Below are 23267 nucleotides of genomic sequence, written 5' to 3' on the forward strand. Positions count from 1 at the left end.
AATACTTTTCTTATATAGAAGAGGTAGTGTGGGATCTTAACAATGCAAGTTTAATTTATGTCATGCACAGGATAATGTTTTACTCATGCACTTTACTTTTTATTCACTTTTTGTTTTCTGTTGGTGTTCTGACTTCAGTTTTTAGTGAAATCTTAACCTCTTCTGGTTGTTAGGGGGGAAAAAGAAGAAATAGGCTTAGTGTAAATACTTGGGTGGTTTTCATGAAAAAGAATACATTTGGTGGCCAATGTGGGCCAAGAAACTCTATGAGACACCATGAGTAGATGGTACACCTTACAGAGAATAGGAGTTTCCTTAGTCCATTTGTTGTGGATAGTTCTTCATGTTCTTCGAGTCTAGGCAATTCTAAAAGAAATGGAAATTAGAGTTCAAGATATAATTTTAAGTCATTTACTTGGTTTGCATGAGGCCCATAGCATGTATCAAATTGCTCTGAAAAGCAACTTTCAATATTGCAAAAAATACAGTCATGAATTGTTGGTTGAAATTAGCTTCCTAACTTAGCTACAGGAGCATAATTACTCACATCAAGGGAAAGCAGACCAGACACACAAAGAACTTGCCGGGGGGAAAAATGCACCATTGAGCCCTGGTAGACTGAACACTACCGCTAAATGGTTTTGTCAGATCCAATTTTGATGATTATTTAGCAATCTCCTACCCACAGCATCAAAGTTCCCAGGGTATATCCTAAATTGAAGGATATTTGTAATAAAAAGATATAAGCCACCAACTCTCATTTTTACCAAACATTAATAGAAATTGAATTAGAAGCAAATGCCTTGAAGGGCTGCTGGCAAAGGCTTTGAATATTGTAATAATGTGAATCTGATAAGAAAAGGAAATGCTCTCTCTTTTTAATTTGTTTTGTTATAGTGATAATATAAAAACCATTTTTTTGAAAAAAAGTTGTGAAAAGGGCCAAAAAAAAAAAAATCCCCACATTTTGAAACACCTAGAAAGAATGGAATCTATTTTTTTCACTTTGCAAAGAAAGCACAGATATGAAAGGCAGCCACCATGATTAAAAGCTGCACAGCTATCTCAAAGCACAATAGATATTCTGACTCCAAATGCCCTTTTCATTATTCAAATGAAATGCGACTTCATTTTCCCACACACTTGAAATTGTGTTAGCTGAGAGTTCAAACATGTAAATGAAGCCAAGCACTCAAAAGAATACCTCTCTTCTCTGTTTCCAAAGGCCACGTGAGGACAGCGGCTTGTGCCAAGTGAACACATGAGAGGTGAAGAAGGGGTTGGTGGATTATTAACTTTTTACCTAATCTTTTTTGGATTTAGGTTAGTTCTGTGGCTGATTTTGTAGAGTTAAACCTGGTACTAGGTCACATTGAACCAGATATTATTTCAGGAAGACTGCCATTTCGATCAACATCCCTCCAGGACCAGTGCCAAGGTCCTCAAATGTCCCACTGTGCTCTACTATTTTATCTAAATACATTCCCCATGTTGTTTCCAGAGGTGCAGCAGAAAGATCACTGGGCTGGGTATTGCAAGAATTGAGTCACAAGTCTAGTTCAAATTTTTTCTTAGTCTCGCAACCAAAATAGGCAAATGCTCTATTTTCTTTATTTGGGTAAGCAACACCAAGAGGTAATCTCTCCCTCCTGTTCCCTTGCTTATTTCTCAATGCAAAGGGAGTTTGGGATGATGAGCAGGTAGAGTTAAGGATGCAGGGTAGAGGGTACAAGTTACCTTTATCATGTATGATGACAAACTATTTCTTTTCAAATTTTGTCATCATACATGATAAGGGTAACTTGTACCCTCTACAAGCCTACAAGGCCATACATACCTGACTCCTACTTCCTCTCTCCCGCTACTCTCCCCTAGGCTTGCTGTTGATAGAGTATCCTTGTTCTTTTCCCTTTATATTCTCAAGATCATTTTAATATCAGCATTTAAAAAATATATTTCTTTATTGATTTCAGAGAGGAAGGAAGAGGTAGAGAGAGATAGAAACATCAATGATGAGAGAGAATCATTGATCGGCTGTCTCCTGCAAATCCCCCACTGGGGATTGAGCCTGCAACCCAGGCATGTGTCTTTGGCCAGAACTGAACCTCGGACCCTTCAGTCCACAGGCTAATGCTCTATCCACTGACCCAGACTGGCTAGGGCAATATCAGCATTTTTATCCTTACTTGAATACTGTGCCTGGAATGTTCCTTGCTCAAAATTTTATGTGGTTGGATTGTCTCATGGTTTAGGTCTGGACTTTGACCGCAACTTCTAAGAGAATCTTATCTGATCCACTTATCTAAAGTAACATCTCCACACACATACACACTGGCTCTGGCCTATTATCCTCTATTACATTTTCAATAATACCTAAAATTCCCTAATTTTATTTTGAGTATTTATTTGGTTGTTTGACTTTTTTTTTCAACTGTCTAGGTCTCCACAGTCACACTAGAAAGCAGCATCATTTCAGAGGGATTATGTCTATTTTGTTCAATGCCTTATCCCCAGAGCCCAGAAGAGTGTACTGGTGCTATCTCCCTCATGACTGAATTCTCTGCATTACCTTCTTTCTATACAGTTGTTAAAAATAGGTAGATAAAAAATGAATTGTTAAAAGCATTAAACATAATCTTTACCTCTGGTTTGCTTATAATTAAGTTGAGGAGACTTGTATTAAATATACAGAAAGTTTAATAGTAAGAGACAAGATTTCAAGAAAAACAAAGTCAGAGAGACATCACAGTGCCTAATGAGAAAGTTGAGCTACAATCATTTTTTTTTCTAGGATCAAAAGACCACTAGAGAATTTTTCTCCCTTGATTTATTTTCATAGGCAAATGGAAAATACATTAAAAAATTATTTTCCTAAGATTGAATTTCTTCACATGTCTTTAAACTTTTTTTTTCTCCTGCAATCGCCATTAGCTTGTTATCTTCTTTAAAGTGAAAGCACTAGTGAGAATTGATATTCTTGATGCCATTTTAAGTATATTTTAAATCATGGAATTCATATTTGTCTACTGCTTTCCTTTTGCCACATGAAGCATTTATTTGTTTGAGTCTATTCTTCACTAGCCTTAGTAACCAACATTTGGCACCTTAGGTGAAGTGGTCCAGGGCTCACTCAAAAAATTGTGTGTTGTTTTTTTGTTGTTTTTGTTTTAGTTTTTTGTTGTTGTTGTTTTGCTTTTTAGAAACCAGAAGTAATCTCAGGGGTATAACGTTCTCTCTGAAAATTCTAACCATGCATTGGGCACTTTCCACACATTTCTACATGAGAGAAATACTCAACATTTCTACCACTGTGGAAGTTCTAGGAAGTTCTATATTCATAGGCAGACGTTCTGTAACCCAAGATGTTGAAACCTTGTCCATAGCTGATTAGCAGAGACCAATATAACTACAGAACTAGGGTTCATGAGGCAGTTAGCTTCATCTAAACTTTCTGAGCCCCCTGTTTGTGTTCTCTAATATAAAATGATGATCCTTGCTTTCTTCCCCAGGCTGCAGTGTGTCTGCATGTGAGTCACAAAGATCTGAGGAGGTCTACTTACTCCAACCTTTCAAAAATTTTGGTGAATTCAAAAGACAAAAAATCACTATTTTAGAGATGTAATTTGTGTCTAGTTCTGCTAATGATAAATAATTCATTGGGCATGGTGGTGGTGGAGGTAAGTTTTCTCTTTGAGGATCAAAATTTCTTGGCTACCCAGAGGTAAGGTTTAGAGCCTGGACTAGGAGAGAGAGTTCAAGAGAAAGAAGCCTAAGTAATGCTGTACAAAAACAGATCACTTTATAAATTATATATTTGTCTAATCACAATTCTGTACACCTAACACTAATATTGAATGCCAACTTTAATTGAAATATAAGATAAAACAAGGAGTTTTTATTAAAAGAAAACATAAAATGCTCCTTCAACTGGGGAGAGGATAACCCATGAATTATCTTTTTCCAGTGGGATCTGAAGAAAGGAGATTTTATTTTTATTTTTATCACTTTAGAAATAAATGTGAAAGAAGATAGAAAGCAGGGACTAAAAAGAATTAAATAGATAATATGCTAGAAAGGCATTAGAAGAAACACTAGTTCTTTAAAAATCTATGTGAGGGTAGATTTCTGTCTAATGAACTCTAGGAGCAATTCTATCTGGTATTGAGTTTTAAGTTAATTTTGTTGTTGTTCTTTCTCTTTTAATAAATCCATCTGCTGCTACCAATATGTCAGTAAAATCAATAAGATACTGCCCTGGCCGGCATTGCTCAGTGGTTAGAACATTGGCCTGGACACAGAAGGGTCTCAGGTTCCTTTCCGGGCATGTACCTGGGTTGCAGGTTTAGTCCCCAGCCCAGGTTGAGGGGTACATGAGGGAGGCAACCAATCGATGTGTCTGTCTCACATCTATGTTTCTATGACTCTTTGATAAATATCCTCTGTTGAGGATTAACAACAACAAAATAATAATAAGATACTAAATGTTTGAAGTAGTAATGGAGAGACTTCAGTAGCAGGCAGAAGCCATGAGTTAGTAAGAGGCAACTCAGGCCAGCCTAGAACATGAGAGGATCATGTGTCAGACTCTTAGGTAGTATCTGGATTGGGGAGGCTTCACCAGAGAGGAAACTCCATGTTCTGCAACCACAACATGGAGTTAAAGCAAAGGGTAATCGCAAGAAGTGAGGTGACTTGGAGACATTCAGTTTATATGTGCAAAAGTGCTCCAAATACTTTATTCCAGGACTTTTTTAAGGATTGTCAATATTTCAAAGATTGATTTAAGGGCCCCTAGCAGTGTATCCACATGGTCATGATTTTTAGTAAAATTTGTATGGTATTTTAACTACATTTGGCTAAGGCCATCATCTTTCCACCTTGATTTCACCTCCCATCCTACTCATTGTAGAGTGAACATGAGGGTAGAATGGGTGTCTTTAGGATACTGCCAAGGGAAAATTGCATTGTGACTATTACTGCAATATGGGAAAGCATAATGAAACAATAACAAAAAAAGGAGAAATTAGAAAATCTTAAAGATATTATAGTAGACTAGAGGCCTGATGCACGAGATTTGTGTCAGACATCCCTCTTGCAGTACAGGGCTCTCACAATCTGGGACCCCTTGCTCCTTACCGCCCACGTGCAGGGGAGGCGGGAGAGGCTCCCGCCACCACCGCTGCACTCGCCAGCAGTGAGCCCAGCTTCTGGCTGAGCCGCGCTCCCCCTGTGGGAGTGCACTGACCACCAGGGGGCAGCTCCTGTGTTGAGCATCCGGCCCCTGGTGGTCAGTGTGCGTCATAGCAACCAGTTGTTCCACCGTTTGGTCGATTTGCATATTATGCTTTTACTAGAGGCCCGTTGCATGAAGATTCATGCAATAGGCCTTCCTTCCCCTGGCTGCAGGCACCGGTTTTCCTCTGGCACCCGGGACCCAGGCCTTCATTCTGGCTGCAGCAGAGAAGCCAAGCCTCTTCAGTCTTCAGTCTTCAGTCATCTTCAGTCTACAGTCTTCAGTCTTCAGTCTTCAGTCTTTGCTCAGGCCGGAGCCTTCAGTCTTCACTCCACACCTGCATATGCAAATTAACTCGCCATCTTTTTTGGGTTAATTTGCATACTCACTCCTGATTGGCTTGTGGGTGTCATGGAGGTATGGCCAATTTGCATATTTCTCTTTTATTTGTGTAGATTATATAGGATGCTGTGGGATCCCCTCACATCCCCCCAAACCTTAATATTGCAGTGCTTAAAACTGACCTCCAACTGCCCTTATTTGCATTTTTCCCTGGGATATCTCATTGGTAGTCAGAGAATAACAACACCCACCCATTTACCCAAGACTAATCTCAAAAACTACTGAGAATGTGGCATATCCATCCCCCAGCACCCACACCTCTCTACTCAGGTTGGATATACCTAAGACACCTATTTACACTGGCTCCCCAAGTTTACAAACCAGTTGAAGTTCAGTAACCCAGGATGGTTACTTGCTTGATGACATTACTTTCATTGTCTCTCTATGCTTCCCAATCTCACTTCCCCACTTCTTACTGATAGTTCTAGGAATCATTTCCAAAATTAAACTACTTACACTGAAATCCTTATTTCAAATCCCCTTCTGAGAGAAACCAAACTGAGATGAGTACTTTCTTTTGTCATCTTTTTATCTATTAAGTTTACACTGAAAAAACAAAATCAGGTAAAAAAAATGGAACATAAAGCAGAAGTTGTAAAGATGATCAATAAAATCAATAAAAATTATTCTGATATAGAGAAGTAAGTTGTAACAAAAATATTTTTTAGATCATCCCACAGCAATATTTCTTAAAGTATTATATTTTCAATAGAAATAATAATAGACTTCGGAAGTTTTGTTAATCAAATTAATGAAAATTTAATTTTAAGAACACATTAGAAAAATATTAGTTTTCTGCTGATTTGACACAGAACACTAACATAAGGTTAGGAATAACAACCACTAAGAGGGCATGGGTGATGTATGGGCTAATGAGCATCACCAATTCAAAATGTGTTCATGATGAGCCATTGCACAAGAAAACTTGAAATGCCCAGGCATTTTTCACCTCCTCAATGGGAGAGACAATCCGCTATCAGCCCTGAGCATCCCCACGTATTCCTTCTGGGTACAACATGAATGCAAGACGCTGACAATGCTTTATCTGTCTGGGCCATTTCTCTGGGTTGTATTTGCAGCGAGCAAACTTGAGGAATGAGGTAATGTTTTCCATTGGACAAATAGCATGCTTCCTTACATGTCCTATAGAACAGGTGAGTCTCTTGAGCTTTCCTGTAACACAGCCCATACCATGTGCATGCATCTCTGAAAAGATCTTTGTGTGACCCTGTGGAAGGGATAGTGATCCTGCCCAAACCTGTACAAACCTGCATTAATCTCTAGCTACTGCTTTTGCTGTGAGTGATAAAGTCTTCTGCCTTCAGTCTCCGACCACCCTAAGGTCTTTATCACAAGTGTCCAGCTCTGCCACTGTAGCATTAAGGTGGCCACACATACATGCAAATGAATGGGTGTGGCTGTATTCCAATAAAATTAATCATAGACACAGAAATTTTAATTTCATGCAATTTTGATGCACCACACAATATTTTTCTTTTGATTTTTTTAACCATTTAAAAATGCAAAAATCATTTTTAGTTTGCAGACCATAATTTGTGGATTCCTACCTGAAAAGGGACTAAATGAGCTAGACTAATATGTTCATAGAATAGGAGAAACTGAAAATTACAGTGATGCAGGACAAAAATATGAGTGCTGTAAAGAGAAGGAACAAAAGGAAGTGTTTTATTCTATAAATGCATGTGTTTTTTTTTCCTTTTTAAAAATTTATTTTTCAATTACTAGTATAGTTGACATACAATATTATATTAATTTCAGGTGTACAACATAGTTATTAAACATTTGTATACCTTACAAAGTGATCACCCCAATAAGTCTAGTACCCATCTGACCCATACATAGTTATTACAATGTTATTGACTTTATTCCCTATGCTGTTCTTTATAACCCCATGACTATTTTATTTTATTTTATTTTATTATTTTTTTAATTTAATTTTATTTTTTCAATTGTTTGAAGTATTACAGATAGTAGTACATATGTCTCCTTTTTTTTTCCCCATTGACCTCCCCTTGGCCTCCCCTACCCCCCAGTACATGCCTTTACCTGCCCCCGCCCCCCAGTGTCTTGTATCCATTAGTTATGCTTATATGCATGCGTACAAGTCCTTCGGTTGATCTCTTACAGCCCGCCCCTCGCAACCTCCCCTGCCTTCCTGCTGTAGTTTGACAGTCTGTTCAATGCTTCTTTGCCTCTGTATCTATTTTTCCCCCATTTCTTTCCTTTAAAAAATCTTGCCTCTGCAGACTAGAAATAAACATATACTAACAAAAATTGTTTGAGTCCCAATTTCAATGTCCAACAGTTCTGAGTCCCCGTTTCAATGTCAAACCGTTCCTTATGAGTACTTGTCAGCAATGATGTCAGCAGCTGTGCGATGCAGCAGGTTGCCTAGGACCAAACCAGAGAGGGTTGGACCAGCATTGCCACCATGTGCCCACCATCCAGATATAAATGCATGTTTTGAAAGCTGGAAGACTGCATGCTCAGGACTTGTATGTTCCCAGCATACCTGTCATTTCTCTGATTCTCAGAAAGACTGCAATGAAAACAAACCAGATTCATATTACCTCATCTTTCCCATGCTTGTCCTTCACTGCTGGACTGAGAGGCGGTGAGATGAGCTCTGTTGTGGGTATTAGGAGAAATAGATGAGTATTGTGGTGACAGGGTGACATATTGCCTCAACTGTCCCCCTTTACTGCCAAAGAGGTTTAAAGGTGCCTTGACTAGGAAGCAGAAAGGGGCTCCTCTACATTCTATATATCAAGGGATCTCCTTATGTACCAATGAATAGTACAGTACAGAAGAACTCATAACCTTTGATCTTGGTTAATGTTCCAATTCTAGTATGATTTTGTATAAGGTAGCTAACCTCTCTGACTTTCATTGTCCAATCTGAAAGATGAGAATAAGAGTAACATCTACTTCACTAGACTGGTGTGAAGATTAATGATATGACATATAAACTACACTCATTTTCTCCCCACTTCAGGTATTTGCCCTAAAGGAAAATCTTCCTCATTTGCTTCAGGTCTGGTCCTCATTCACCTGTGTACCATGCACTGTGCCAGGTGCTGGAATTACACAGATGAACTATGCCAGGTGCTGTGTACCATGCACTGTGCCAGGTGCTGGAATTACAGAGATGAACGGCACTGTCCCTGCTCTCATGTAGCTCATGTTTTTGCAGATGCGGCAGAAGACAATGGGGGAGAAAAGGGCAGGAAGGCATATCCATGCGCCATAACTTACTGCCAGTGTAGCAATGGTATAATAAATATATCTGGGGAACAAAGAAGATGGGGAGTGAGACAAAAATTAAAGAGAAAGTGAAAAATAAGAAAAGCATTTCCTAAATGTGCCAAGTATTCGACCAAGACCTTTATGTATGTATTAGAGGCCCGGTGCACGAAAATTGTGCACAGGTAGGGTCCCTAGGCCTGGCCTGAGATCAGGGCCAATCTGTGGAGTGACCAGCAGGGTGATCGGGATGCCCCCACCAGCACCCGCCTTGGCCAACCTGACACCACCCACCCTCCCTCACTGCCATCAGTTGCCTCCCTCTGCGGAGACCAGCAGGGTGATGGGGGCCGGGCACTGGCACCCACCTTGGCTGGCCTGGGGCCTGTGGGCTGGGGGCAGCTCCTACATTGAGCATCTGCCCCCCTGGTGGTCTGTGTGCATCATAGCAACTGGTCAATTTGCATATTAGGCTTTTGTTATAAAGGATATGTCAGCTCACCTAAATATTAGATAAGAGACCAAAGGATCTTCAACTTTTCTGAAGTATGTTAAGCTTGAGTTAAACCTTGAAAAAGTGCTAGGCATTTGCTGGCTGGAGAACAGGAGTGGTCAGGTCTTGAGCTAACTCCAGAGTGGCACAGGAAGCTAGAGATCACCCCCTGTCGGCGGGGAAGACTTAAATGCAATGTTCAAAAATGTACAAAAACTCCTTAAGAATAACACAAGAAGTCCTGACCAGGTGGCTCAGTTGGTTGGAGCATTGTGCAGTACTGCATACCAGAAGTTTGTGGGTTCAATTCCCAGTCAGTGCACATACCTAGGATGTGGATTTAATCCCCGTCAGGGTGTGTATGGGAAGTAACCAATTGATGTTTCTCTCACGCACCTAATTTCCTCTCTCCTCTCTCTCTCTCTCTCTCTCTCTCTCTCTCTCTCTCTCTCTCTGTCTCTCTCTCTCTCTTACCTTTCCTATCTCTCTAAATATTAATAAAAACATATCCTTGGAGGAGGATTTAAAAAAAAAATAATAACACAGGGAACATCTCTTGCAACCATCCAATTTAAGAAATACATTAGGCCAACAAAGTTAAATCCTTCTTAGTTGCACAGAGTTTCTCAAACTTGGCTCTAGCTCCCTATGGGCTTTCCAAACACATCCAGTACCTGCAGTGGTAGGAGGAGGATCGAGAGAACAGGGCTCAAGATCCCTCACCTTCATTTCAGCTCTGCTTTATAGATATGTTGTCAAGTTCTGCAGCTAACAGAAGCTTTCAAAGTATCCTTTTAGCCAAATACTATGCAAAGCTATTTTTAAAAGATGACAAAATCTTCTTCTCTAGAGGGTATTGAAGATAACACAGAAATCCTGTTGCCCTGGTTTTGTGTGTGGAGCAGTCTGCAGACAGGGCTGTGCTCTGAATGATCCTTTTATTCAATTCTCCTTATTTTAATCTTATTACTAAATTCCTAGGAGTAGATGCCCTTCTGTTTGCTATGAGAGCAGGCAAACTAAAGTGTCAGAAACACTGAAATTCCTAGTCTTATGCTGGATATTAAAAGAGAAGAGAAAAATGTTACATAGGATTGGTAAGAAAACTTGCACAATGGAATCATGGCTACCTAATAAAAAAAGTTATTAAATAGATCATTCAAGTACCCTTCAAGTACTTTTTTATTTATCTTAAATCTTAATTACCTAGTTATTTCTGGTCAACATAATGTTTGGCTACATTTAGTTGATTATAAATCTTTATGTTGATGAATCTAATTTTTTAAAAAAATTAACTCTAAGACAAAAGTACCTTATTTTGCCTGTGAACCAAAGGGTATGGGCAGAGTCATTGTTGCACTGATGCATCTTCAGCATTTAACATTGCAATTGGCATATAATAAATGATGGTATTACTTGCAATGGAGTTCACCTGTTAAGGATGCACACCCATCAGCCTCATTTTTCTCAGGCAGGAAGTATAGGAGTTCACAAGGGAGAAACTGTCTGCAGGAGGCATTGTGGGATCTATTTTAAGTCATTAATTAGAAGTGATGTTTGGCCTTCTAGTGAACCAAGCAAGAACCCAGCTTCTACAAAATCAGCGCAGGGAAGGAATGTTTGCCAAAGGCATGACCACTCTAGGTCTTAAATATGTCAGCAGGATCCTCAGTCTCTCAAAAGTTTATGTGAATTATTTCAGGTCATTTGTCCTGATTTTTAAAAAATTGTATGTATTTAAAAAGTTTTCTCAACTATAATTTATATTCAGTGTTATTTTGTATTAGTTTCAGGTGTACAGCATAGTGGTTAGACAATCATATACTTTAAAAAGTGGTCCCCCTGATATTTCCAGTACCCACCTGGCATCATACATAGTTATTACATTATTATTATTGACTATAGTTCCTATGCTGTAATTGACACCCCCATGGCTATTTTGTAAGTATCAATTTGTACTTCTCAACTCCTTTACCTCTTTCACCCAGTCCCTCAAACCCCTCTCATCTGGCAACCATTAGTCTGTTCTCTGTGTCTATGACTCTGTTTCTGTTTTACTTATTAATTTATATACTAGTATCCCTGCACATGAATCCGTGCACCAGTAGCTCTCTGTAGGGCCTGGCCACTCCGCGCCCGCTGCCCAGAGGCTCTCCACAGCCCAGAGGCCCGTCCACGGCCGGGCACAGAATGCTTGCCTTGTTGCTGCAGCAACGAAGCAAGCATTCTGCCAGGCCACTCATGCTCATGCTGCCTGCTCTCAGTGGCCATCCCCCCAGGACTGGGGGATTCCAGTGGGGCTAGAGGACTGGGCACTGCCATCTTGAGGCTATAGGTGCCGCCATCTTTGTGATGGAGTGATGATTAATTTGCATATTACCCTTCTATTCGATAGGATTTTTTTAGACTTTACATATAAATGAAAACACATGGTATTTGTTTTTTCCCTGTCATTGGTCCTGATTTTTATTCCAGAATATATGTTACCCATATCCATAGGAAGTCTACACTAGGGATAACAAATATATTTCCCAAAGCATTTATCAATTTATTTTGGATATTATGACCTGGTTAAATATAGATTTTAGAGCTAGAAAAGTCCTGGCTTTATGCTGATTGATGAGCTTGAGAGGTTTACTTAATTACTCTCATCCATGGTTTCTCATTTGTAAAACAGTCTTAAATACCTTTTTCATAAACCTGTGGAGATAATCAAATCAGATAAGATGTGAAATATGCCTAAATCTTAGTAAAAACTTAAGCAAGTTAGTTAGCAATCTGTATCCAGTTTCTTTACCTGTTCTTTTAAAAAAAGGATATTGGTGCCTAGGTCATAAAGGTTTTGTGAAAACCTTTTGTACATTTGCATACACACATATATACATATACATATACAAGTACATGTATATCTGTGGATTCTCCAAATATGGATAAAGTATAGATATCCCATACACATGAATTTGTCATATTGTAGGGGATCAATAATGGTAGCTATTATTTTGTAGTAATATTGTTATTGACACTCCATACAAAAAATTACTTTAGTAGTAGTAATAATAGTAGTCATAGTCATTGTCGTCTTGACCTAAGAAAAAAAGAAGATTGAGATTGTACTTCCAGGTCAGCCACCAACTACTTTTTTGATCTGCATCCATTCACAGCTTCCTAAATATTACTTATCTATAGACAAGAGAAAGTAGGTCTTGAGTTCCCTATTGCCACTTATTTAACATATGCCTTTAACTGTGGTAGGTGCTAACAGTATAAAGAAACATGATTAACTCTCCATTTCTTTAGTGGAGAGTATAATCAGCAAACACATAGATATGCCTATTTCAGATGTTGACACAAGTAGCCTTGTGTGTGTGTGTGTGTGTGTGTGTGTGTGTGTAAAATGTGCTCCTGAAGCATAGCAGAAGCAATTTATCTTGACAGGGGCAAGATACAGCTGTGGCTATGTCAAAGGAAGTTTTTAAAAATATAAAACTATAAAAAGGAGAGCAACTCATAGACTTGTCAAAATTAATGCAGAAAACAATCCTGCCCTCTGAAGCCCCTGCTATGAGAGATAAGTACTGTTAACATCACAGTCTTACTAGCAGCATAAGCCCCATTACAACTCTTAAAAACTGGGAATAATTCCGAATTTAGAGGATTTAAACATTTACTTTCTAAAGAGAAGTTAACCTTATAACCCCCAACTATAACCCAGAATTGGCTAGAAATTTAGCTACAGACTGTCCTGTGATTATGAGGAAGTTTCTTGATAGTGATAGTCATAACATATAAGTCAAATTTAGGTCCTCTTGATTTACCATCTTTGGCAAGAAAAAGAAATGTACCCAAAGGCATACAGTTTTTGTCAATGAATTCCAAATAAGATGATTTCTTCTGTGTTTTGAAGTAGGCAAAAACCTGTCTTCTCTTCTCTACCTTCCAAATCTCATGGACTTTCTTTTTCCTTTCCCACCTCCTATGGCCAACCTTAGGGCCTCCTAGCTACCTGGGAGCCAGCCTCTGTATGCCACCCCCATGTACTCCTGCCTTCTCCCAACACATGCCCTGCCTGGGCCCTTTCACAGTTAAGCTCACTCAGCACTTTTCTCCAGTCTGCTTTACTCAGATGCAATTTCTCCTTGTCTGTCACCTACTAATTAAGTCAAGGGTATATTCTATCCTCAGATCACTTATGCCGCACACGCTATCCACGGGACTTGCACTGAGTGAACACTAGTAGGATGAATTAATGTCGAGATGAATTTCCATCTGTGTCCTCTGGGAGCTTACAATTTAGAAGAGAAAATAAGAAACAAACAATTTAAACGATTTTGTGAATTAAAAAGAGAGAATTAAAACTAAAACTATTAAACTGTGTATCTCTAAGGTTCTTATGAGAGACAATTGTTTAGTACTTAGGAGGCTTCTCCCATTAAAAAACAAAAAATCACAACTATGTTATCAATGATAATTTTTTGATTCAATTAAAGACATTATTGAAACTTGAAATGCCTATGAACTAATACTTCTGTATTATTTTAGCTATATCTAATCACCATAAAATGTTAGGAATGTTAAATTGAAATTTCTAACAACTATAAACTTTATTGAGTGCTAACAATATGTTAGCACTTTACTGGAAAATAAAGGAACAAGGGCTTCTCCTCAGAGTAGAGAAAGTAAGTTATAAACTGCAGGAATCCGGGGACCTATTCACTGCCTATCTGCATAAGAATAAGAGATAGCTTTTTTTTCTCCATTTGCATAAAGAATGACATCTCTAAGGTCAATCACTCCCCAGGTGCTTAGAACTAGACAAAAAAGAAAAGAAAGGATTGTCCCTTGGAGGGCACAGGAATTTGGTGCATAAGAACAAGCCATTCATAAATTAAGTGCTCCTCAAATATGAAACTGTAGGTGAACGTAATAAATAGCGGTGTCCTCCTCCATACAATGAGGGCTATGAGCTAGAAGTTTTCTAATTTTCCATTCAGCTCTACTGCACTAAGTCTTCTTGAAGGGCGTTATCTACCTGAAATGGTTGTTACAGACCCTCTGGGCTTTTGAGCTGGGATTAGGAAGCCATCATATTAAAGTATTCAAGTATTAAGCCAACAGTGTTCATGGGTGAGGAGGAGAGTGAACTTGTTGTAATGTACCTCGAGAGTAATACACAGGACACAAAACCAAATCAATGAGTCATTTAATCAATAAAGCCGGCGACTGTGAGGGAAATGCGGCTCCAAATCTCGCAGCCATGAATGGCGGTAACATCAGGCTTGTATAGGCAAATATCACAAATGTATCGGTTACATCTTTAGGTTTGGAATGAGGAACCTGGTTTGCAAAAAGCAGTTACAGAAGCTAAATTGAGCAAGTTAGTTATCTACAAAGATTAATTATAGTTTTAGGTCTTGGAGCCATTGAGTCAACGGAAAACACATTTTCTGGAGCCACTGAAGCAAATAAAGCAATTGTGCTGTCCTGGTCTCCAGGTGCAGAGGAATGTGTTTTAAAAGACCAGTAAAACCACAATCAATGGTGTATTCAGTCGAATGGGATGATTTATATAAGTTCAGAAAATCAAAATAACTTCTCTATTATTTTAGCAAACAAATAAGTACAGAAGCCAGAACAGCAGGGTTAAAAATTAAACAGCAGTTTTTACCTGAGATGATTGCTACCATGCTTCAAACTGAGTCTGAGGGGGTTGGGGGTCAGGGTCAGGGGTCTATGTCCATGTGGAGAGGAAGCAGGCAGGAAGTCAGGAGAGAGCAACCACAGGAACCAAGCTTTGTGGGTGCATTCAAGGAAAATTAAAAACCGATTGCAGAGGATCCAAGGGAAGTAGCAGGAAAAGAGAAGCCTGTGGAGGAATCTGGGAAGGAAGTTATCTCTGATTATGGGAGAGTTGATGACATTACAAAGTGCTATGGAGTTTGTGCCAACATCATAGATAAGGTCACACCAAGTGACCTAGTACAGTAGTCCCATTATCTATGAAGGATATGTTCCAAGACCTCTAGTGGATGCCGGAAACTGTGCATAGTACCAAACCTTATATATACTATGTCTTTTCCTATACAGACATACCTATGATAAAGTTTAATTCATAAATTAGGCACAATAAGAGATTAACAACAATAACTAATAATAAAATAGTACAATATCACAATATACTTAATAAAAATATGTGAATGTGCTCTCTCTCTCTACCTATCTCTATCTCCCTCTGTCTAATAACCTATCTAATAACAGAGACAGCTAGGTGACTATCAGGCAAGTAGTATATACAGCATGGATATGCTAGATAAAGAAATGATTATGTTTCAGGGGGTGGTGAGCACAGAGCTGGTTGGTGTGATATTTAATTACACTACTCAGAATGGCAGGCAATGTAGATCTTATAAATTGTTATTTCTAGAACTTTCCATTTAATATTTCAGGAATGCTATTTACCATGGGAGACAAAACAGCAGATAAGTGGAGGGTGGGTAATGTGAGGATTTCAAATAGAGGGGCAATTCAGAAACTTTTTCTCCCTGGAATTTGACATTAGGCATCCTGTTATTAAATAATAATTTTCAAAAACGTATTAAAACCACGACCTTGTTACAGAAATAAAAATGAACATGCATTCAATATTTTATAACTCATCATTAATGAGAAAACTCATAAGATATTGCAACCAGTTCAACAGACATATTTATGGGTCCATGATGTTAGAATGAATGTTCAAATGAGAGCAAACCGGCCTCTTCCACCATGAAGAAGGAAAGTCAATTGATAGAATCTGCATGTCTGTAGGCAAGAATTATTTTTATTGTTATCAGCTACTGTTCACAGAGTTATAAAATAACTCAAAGACAATGAAAGATGAGAGTCAGGCAGCCAGAAAGCTGTGATCTTAACAATTCATAGTTTCTTTTGAAGCATGATTTTTTTTTCTTTATGCAGCTCTGCATATTTTTAATGTAGACTATGTTTACAATGCTGGAACCTCCTCTGAAAAGCTTTAATTTCAATAACCAATTCATGGACCTAGGATTCCGTTTCAGAATTTACAGTGCCAGGACAAGAATGGCTAACAGTTTGTAATGACTAAGTTCTCTATTTATAGGTATAAATAAATGTCAAAGTTTTCCAGGGAGTTGTTTTGATAGTAAAACAGAGCAGTAAAAATTATGGTAGATTATATAGTCAATCAGAAATGGAGAAATAAGGCAAAGGGAGTAGAGGCAGTCAAAAAGGGAAGAACAACTATTATGATTTTATGACAAAGTAACATCTAATCTGAGATTGAAAGGGTGGAAATCAGAAAGGTGAGTGGGCTCTCGGCAGATGGACCAATGGGGGAATTTATAGAGCTAGTCAAGGAATGGAAAGATATGACCTGAAAATAGGTCTTTAAAAAAAAAAAAAATCTTCCGATCAGAGTCATTTCTATTTATAATTGAACTGGTATCCTCTCTACTATATAGGAATTTATGTTTTCATTTTTTTAAAATATATTTTATTGATTTTTTACAGAGAGGAAGGGAGAGGGATAGAGAGTTAGAAACATCGATCAACTGCCTCCTGCACACTCCCTACTGGGTATGTGCCCACAACTAAGGTACATGCCCTTGACCAGAATCGAACCTGACACCCTTGAGTCCGCAGGCTGACGCTCTATCCACTGAGCCAAACCAGTTAGGGATATGTTTTTATTTTTTAAGACTTAATTTTTTAGAGCACTTGTAGCTTTATGGAAAAATTGAGAGGAAGGTACAAAGGCTTCCCATATAGTCCCTACCACTACACATGGATAGCCTCCCCCATTATCGATTGCTCACCAGAGCAGTATATTTGTTACTAAGGATGAGTCCACAGTGACACATCATAATCACCCAAAGTACATAGTTTACCTCAGGGTTCTCTGTGGATGTTGTAGACTCCACGGGTTTGGGAAAATGTATAGTGAAAAACCCATCATTGCAGTATCATATGGAGTATTTTCACTGCCTAAAAATTATCTGTGTTCTACCTATTCATTTCCCTCCACTAACTCCCAACAATTATGGATTTTTTTCTTGCCTCCACAGTCTTGACTTTTCCAGAATGTCATGTAGTTGCAATCATACAGTATAGAGACAACATTTGTAGACCTGGCTTCTTTCAGTTAGTAATATGCATTTATGGTTCCTCCATGTCTTTTCATGACTTGGTAGCTCATTTCTTTTTAGTGCTGAACAATACTTCATTGTCTGATTATATGTACCACATTTTATTTATCTATTCATCTAATAAAGATTTCTTAGTTGCTTACAATTTTTGGAAATTATGAATAAAGCTGCTCTAAACACTCATGTGCAGGTTTTCATGTGAACTTAAGGTTTTAACTTCTTTGGTTAAATACCAAGAAGCATGATTGCTGAATTCCATGATAAGAGTGTTTTACTCTTACCTGCCAAATTGGCTTCAAAATTGCTGTATATGAGAGTTTCTATTCCTCCAAATCCTTGCCAGTATTTGGTGTTTTCAGTGTTTCAGAATTTGGGCATTCTAATAGGTATGCAATGGTATCTCATTGTTGTTTTGATTTGTGTTTCCCTGATGATATAACATCTTTTCATATGCTTATTGTCTACCTGTATATTTTCTTTGGGGAAGTGCCTGGTACAGTCATAGACCCATTTTGTAATTGAATTGTTTGTTTACTTATTTTTGAGTTTTAAGAGTTCTTTGCTTATGTTGGACAATAGTCTTTTATCAGATATATCTTTTGCAAATATTTCCTCTCAGTCTGTGTCTCTTTTTAATCCTCTTGACATTGTCTTTTGCAGAGCAGAAGTTTTTAATGTTAATGAAGTTTACTTTATCAAGCTTTCATAGATTGTACCTTTGATGTTATTTCTAAAATTGCATTACCATACCCAAGGTCATCTAGATTAGAGCTGTTATTAGGAGACATTTTCCTAAAGGAAAAGTTATGGATGAGATGAAGGGAATCACTGGCATTGAGCATCTAGTGATCAAAAATGAAGAGCCAATGTTGTAATTCAATAATACCATTGGGCAACTAAAGAGGAAAAAAGAATCAATTCAATCATTTAACAGAATTTGGCCCAAGTCTGTTAATAAGTTGAAACCCTTAAGTATTTGCCTAGAAATTAGGTAAACATAAAAACATAACAACAACATGTTTAGATTTATATTGCCCAAATTTAATATAATTCTAAAGAGAGAAAAATACACTAGATTTTTTGTATTAAGAAAACTGAAGCCTGAAGCACCTATTCCATGTCCTCTTTGCTACCTAGGGGAACACTGCATTTGGAGAAGTTTAAACTTTTTGTAGGGAATCTCATCGTGTGTAATATGTTCAGGTGACTGTATATCAATAATGCTATGAAATGCTATGACACATTTCCTAAGTGCTTTCACTATTGAATAAGTAGAGAGACCAATACTCTTGAACACACACATTGGAATGTTTTCCCTATGCCGCCTTCTTTATGCCATCATATTTGTTCTTAATTTCTCTCCTTGTATGTATTAGTACAAGTTGTCTTCTACATGCAAAGATCATAATAAGACAAACAGCAGGAGCAGTAGATTGGTATTCCAGAGTATAGAAAACAGTAAAATATACTCAAGTAGCACTACTGACCCCCACCATCAGGGATTTTGTTGTGAGTTACATTCAAGCTAAGCAAACAGATAGCCCTAAGCCCTGATCAATGGCTGATTAAAGATAAAGAACAGAGATTAGGATCAAGGAACATGAGACTCTCACCCCTCATCAATCTGTAGAACCAACAAATGCCTGGTGCTTACATCTTCTCCATTCTGGTTGCTTTTTATCCTTTAAGAACAAGAATATTGAACATAACCAAAAAACATATATGCATATATGCCTAACCCATGTACACAAACAATAGTGTGGGGAAGGCCTGGGGTAGGGCAAGGGATGGATGGAGGGGGGCAAAGGAGGGAGATGGGGGACATCTATAATGCTGTCAACAATAAATTTAAACAAATAAAATAATTAATTAAAAAATAATAATTTATTATGTGTCAGGCAAAATGTAAAGCACTTTCCATTGAATTAAGCATTCATTCCATAGAACAGCCCTATAAATTAAGTGTGAATATTATCCTCTGAATTATTAAGATGAGAAACCTGGGGGTGATGTGAATTCTCAGCTGTGAACTCAAGATTTAAAGACTAGAAGTCTTGTCCTAGCTGGTTTGGCTCAGTAAATAGAGCATCAGCCCACGTACTGAAGGATCGTGGGTTCAATTCCAGTCAAGGGCACATACTTTGGTTGCAAGCTCTAGCCAGCCGTGGGCAAACTACGGCCCGCGGGCCGGATCCGGCTGTTCTATCCAGTTCTCTTGCTCTCCCCTCTGCTCCTTTACTTTGAATTTATATTAGTTCACACAAACACTCCATCCATGCTTTTGTTCTGGCCCTCCGGTCCAGTTTAAGAACCCATTGTGGCCCTTGAGTCAAAAAGTTTGCCCACCCCTGCTAGCCCCAGCCCTGGTCGGGCAAGTGTGGGAAGCAACCAATCTATGCATCTCTCTCACATCTATCTTTCTCCTTATCTCTCCCCGTCCCTTCCACTCTCTCTAAAAATCAATGGAAAAAATATCCTAGGGTGAGAATTAAAAAAGAAAGAAAGAAAGAAAGAAAGAAAGAAAGAAAGAAAGAAAGAAAGAAAGAAAGAAAGACTAGGAGACTCTGATATTCTTGTAACCAACTAAGCCATCTCTAGACATGCCCCCAATCAAACCTCCAGTAAAACAAGCTACATCTCATTTACACCAAAGTGGAGGGATCATCAGTGTTACGTGATTGGAGGTCAAAACCTTAAAGCAATGATGAAGAAGGCGAAATCAATCCTCAGCAGCCCAAGGCAAAGGAGGGGCTTTTTGTTACAGGGAAGTCTGGTAGTGGATGGAATAGAAAGATACAGGGATGGATGGGGGAGGGGGGGTCAGAGAAATTTTACCTCCTTAAATAAAATGTTAATTAAAAGAATAAAATAAAGGTCCTTTACTCCTTAAATAAATAAATAAATAAATAAATAAATAAATAAATAAATAAAGTTTTACAGTAATCCCTGCTCTCTTTAATACCAGTAAGCAAAAGAAAACCCCCTGGCCCACTTATTTTGTGTATTGGAGAGGCCTAGGCAAGGCTGTCTTCCCCAAGCCGCCAAGAAATGAGAGCACAGCGTATCACCTTCCACACCTAATCACGAGGCCAGGGCTAACAGCAGAAATGCCAGGTACTGTTAGTCATAATGGAGGAAGAAAGCTGAGACCCATGACACTGACCAAATTTGAGACAGCAGCTGCTTCACATCTTTGCCACACGGATTCAGGTTGTGAAGCAGCGCTGGCGGGTGAAATCAGCCATGCTCCTCCGACTTGTCTCCGATCCTGTGTTGTCCAAATTGAACCCCTGTCCCTTTCCATTTAGCCATGCAGGTCTTGACAGGGCCCAATGCTGTTTTCCTCCTGCTGTAACCTGTTTCAGAAAGCCTGACCTTGTTAAGGCAAGCCCTTCTCACATCTTTATTTGACATTTAACTTTTTTAATGCCAGTTGAGAGAGCAAAGCGTTAGGTACAGAATTAATAAATCCTGAAATGAGTCCTTCCTGGAATAATTTCTTACTAATTGAACAATTATTTTATTTCATATTGATGGTGGAAAAGGATAAATGTGCTTCAATTACTGGGTGAAAGGAAAAAAAAAGTCAAGTCAATTAATACTTGACTTCAATATTTATTTATGAAATAACCAGGGCTGAGTGTCCCCTGTATGCTTCATTTATAATCATTGGAGAATAGAAAATAGGCAAATAGGGGTGTGTTCAGACTCTGTTGGAGATGTACAATGGATGTAGCATGGGAAAGCAATGATGTTGAAAGGAGCACATCAACAAAGGATGTAATGAGCCAACTCTCACCTGGTTAATGTGTACCTTTCCCTTAGATTTCTTTGCTTTTAATTTTCAGAATTGTTTTAATAACAATTTTTATACTGTTCCTTAATAAATTCATTTTCTAGTGCTGGTGCAAAAATTACCACACACTTATGTGGCTTAAAACCACACAAGTACTATCTTTACATCTCTCTCTCTCTCTCTCTCTCTCTCTCTCTCTCTCTCTCTATATATATATATATATATATATATATATATATATATATATATATATATACTGATTTCAGAGAGGAACAGAGAGGGAGAGAGAGATAGAAACATCAATGATGAGAGAGAATCATTGATCGGCTGTATCCTGCACATCCCCTCCTGGGGATCAAGCCTGCAACTCTGGCATGTGCCCTGACCAGGAATTGAACTGTGACCTCCTGGTTCATATGTCGATACTCAACCACTGAGCAACTCTGGCTGGGCTATAGTTCTAAATGTCAGAAGTCTTAAGTGGGTCTTATGAGCTAAAATCAAAGTGTCAGCAGAGCAACATTTTTTCTGGAAGCTCAAGGGGAAATTTGTTTTCTTGTCTTTTCCAGGGTCTAGAGGCCACCTACATTCTGTCTTCAAACCTCATCACTCCTCCTTGTGCTTCCACCCTCAAATCTCCTCTCTGAGTCTAATTTCCTGCCTTTTTATTAAAAGGACACTTGTGATTCCACTGAATTCACCTGGATAATCCAGGGTAGTCTCCCCATCTCAAGCTCCTTAATTTAATCACACTGGCAAGTCTCTTGCAATGTGGGGTAACATAATTACAGGTTCTGGACATCTGTGGTGGACTATTATTTAGTTTACCACAGTGACTTTCCTTCAATTTTCACTAAGAAGTTGCTCACTTATTTTACACACTGTGCCATAATGCTCTTCTACCCATCCCTCCTTTGCCCTGCTCAGCTCTGTATCATAGGAAACTATACTTTCAAGTTCTGTGGATCTTCTAGTTTCTAGATAACTTTAAGTATGGAATGGGGCCAATGGTATATGATGGAAGGGATTGAGAAAGAGAGAAGCTAGGGCATTTATCCCCTTCTCACTTTTTTTCTGTACTGTTTTCTGGTGTTGGCTGCAACCCCTCAATCTCCAGCCCCTGTACTCAGACAGATATCACCATCAGTCTCCAGCTCTTACCAGATGACCCTGTTTCCCTCTTCTCTAGGACTAGCGGAAGCTTCTTGACAATTGATAATCTCTACATGTTATCTCATTCATAGTATGATTTTTTAGCTCTATTGTACCTATAGTAACCTTGAGTTAAATTCCCTCTGACTAAAAGACCTAGAGTCACTTCTGTTTTACTAGCCAAATACTATGTGCCAATCTATGCAGAGCCTAGATTAATCATCCCTAAGAATGTGGGGCAGGGACTCACACTCCACTCCACTCTCACCTCCCCATGCATAGAAACAGCATGTGGCTAGGCCAGCCGTGGGCAAACTACGGCCTGCGGGCCAGATCCGGCCCGTTGGGCTGTTCTATCTGGCCCACAGAGCCTAAAGAGAGGAGGGTTCTCTTGCTCTCCCCTCCGCTCCTTCACCAGCAGCAGTGTTAACATGGCAACGTCGGGAAACACGGCCGCAGCTCCTTCTTCTGAGTGAACAACCTCTCAGTAGAAGGAACAACCTCTCAATCTTCCAGAGGCTCCTTGTAATGCCCGCGGACGCGTCCCCCGACATCACCCTGGCAATGCGTAGACACGTTATCGTGGTGATGTAGGGAGACACGCCCCTGGAGAGCACAGTATCAGAGCATTAGCTAAAAAGGAGACCAACAACACTGTTCCCACTGAAGTTGATGTTTTAAAGACCAAAAACCTTTCAACCCAGTCTACATTGCCATCTACATCTACGTCCCGGGCATAATTTGGAAGTTGCACTAAAGAAAATG

Source organism: Plecotus auritus (genome assembly GCF_963455305.1).
Source record: "Plecotus auritus genome assembly, chromosome: 8".
Lineage (NCBI taxonomy): Eukaryota > Metazoa > Chordata > Mammalia > Chiroptera > Vespertilionidae > Plecotus > Plecotus auritus.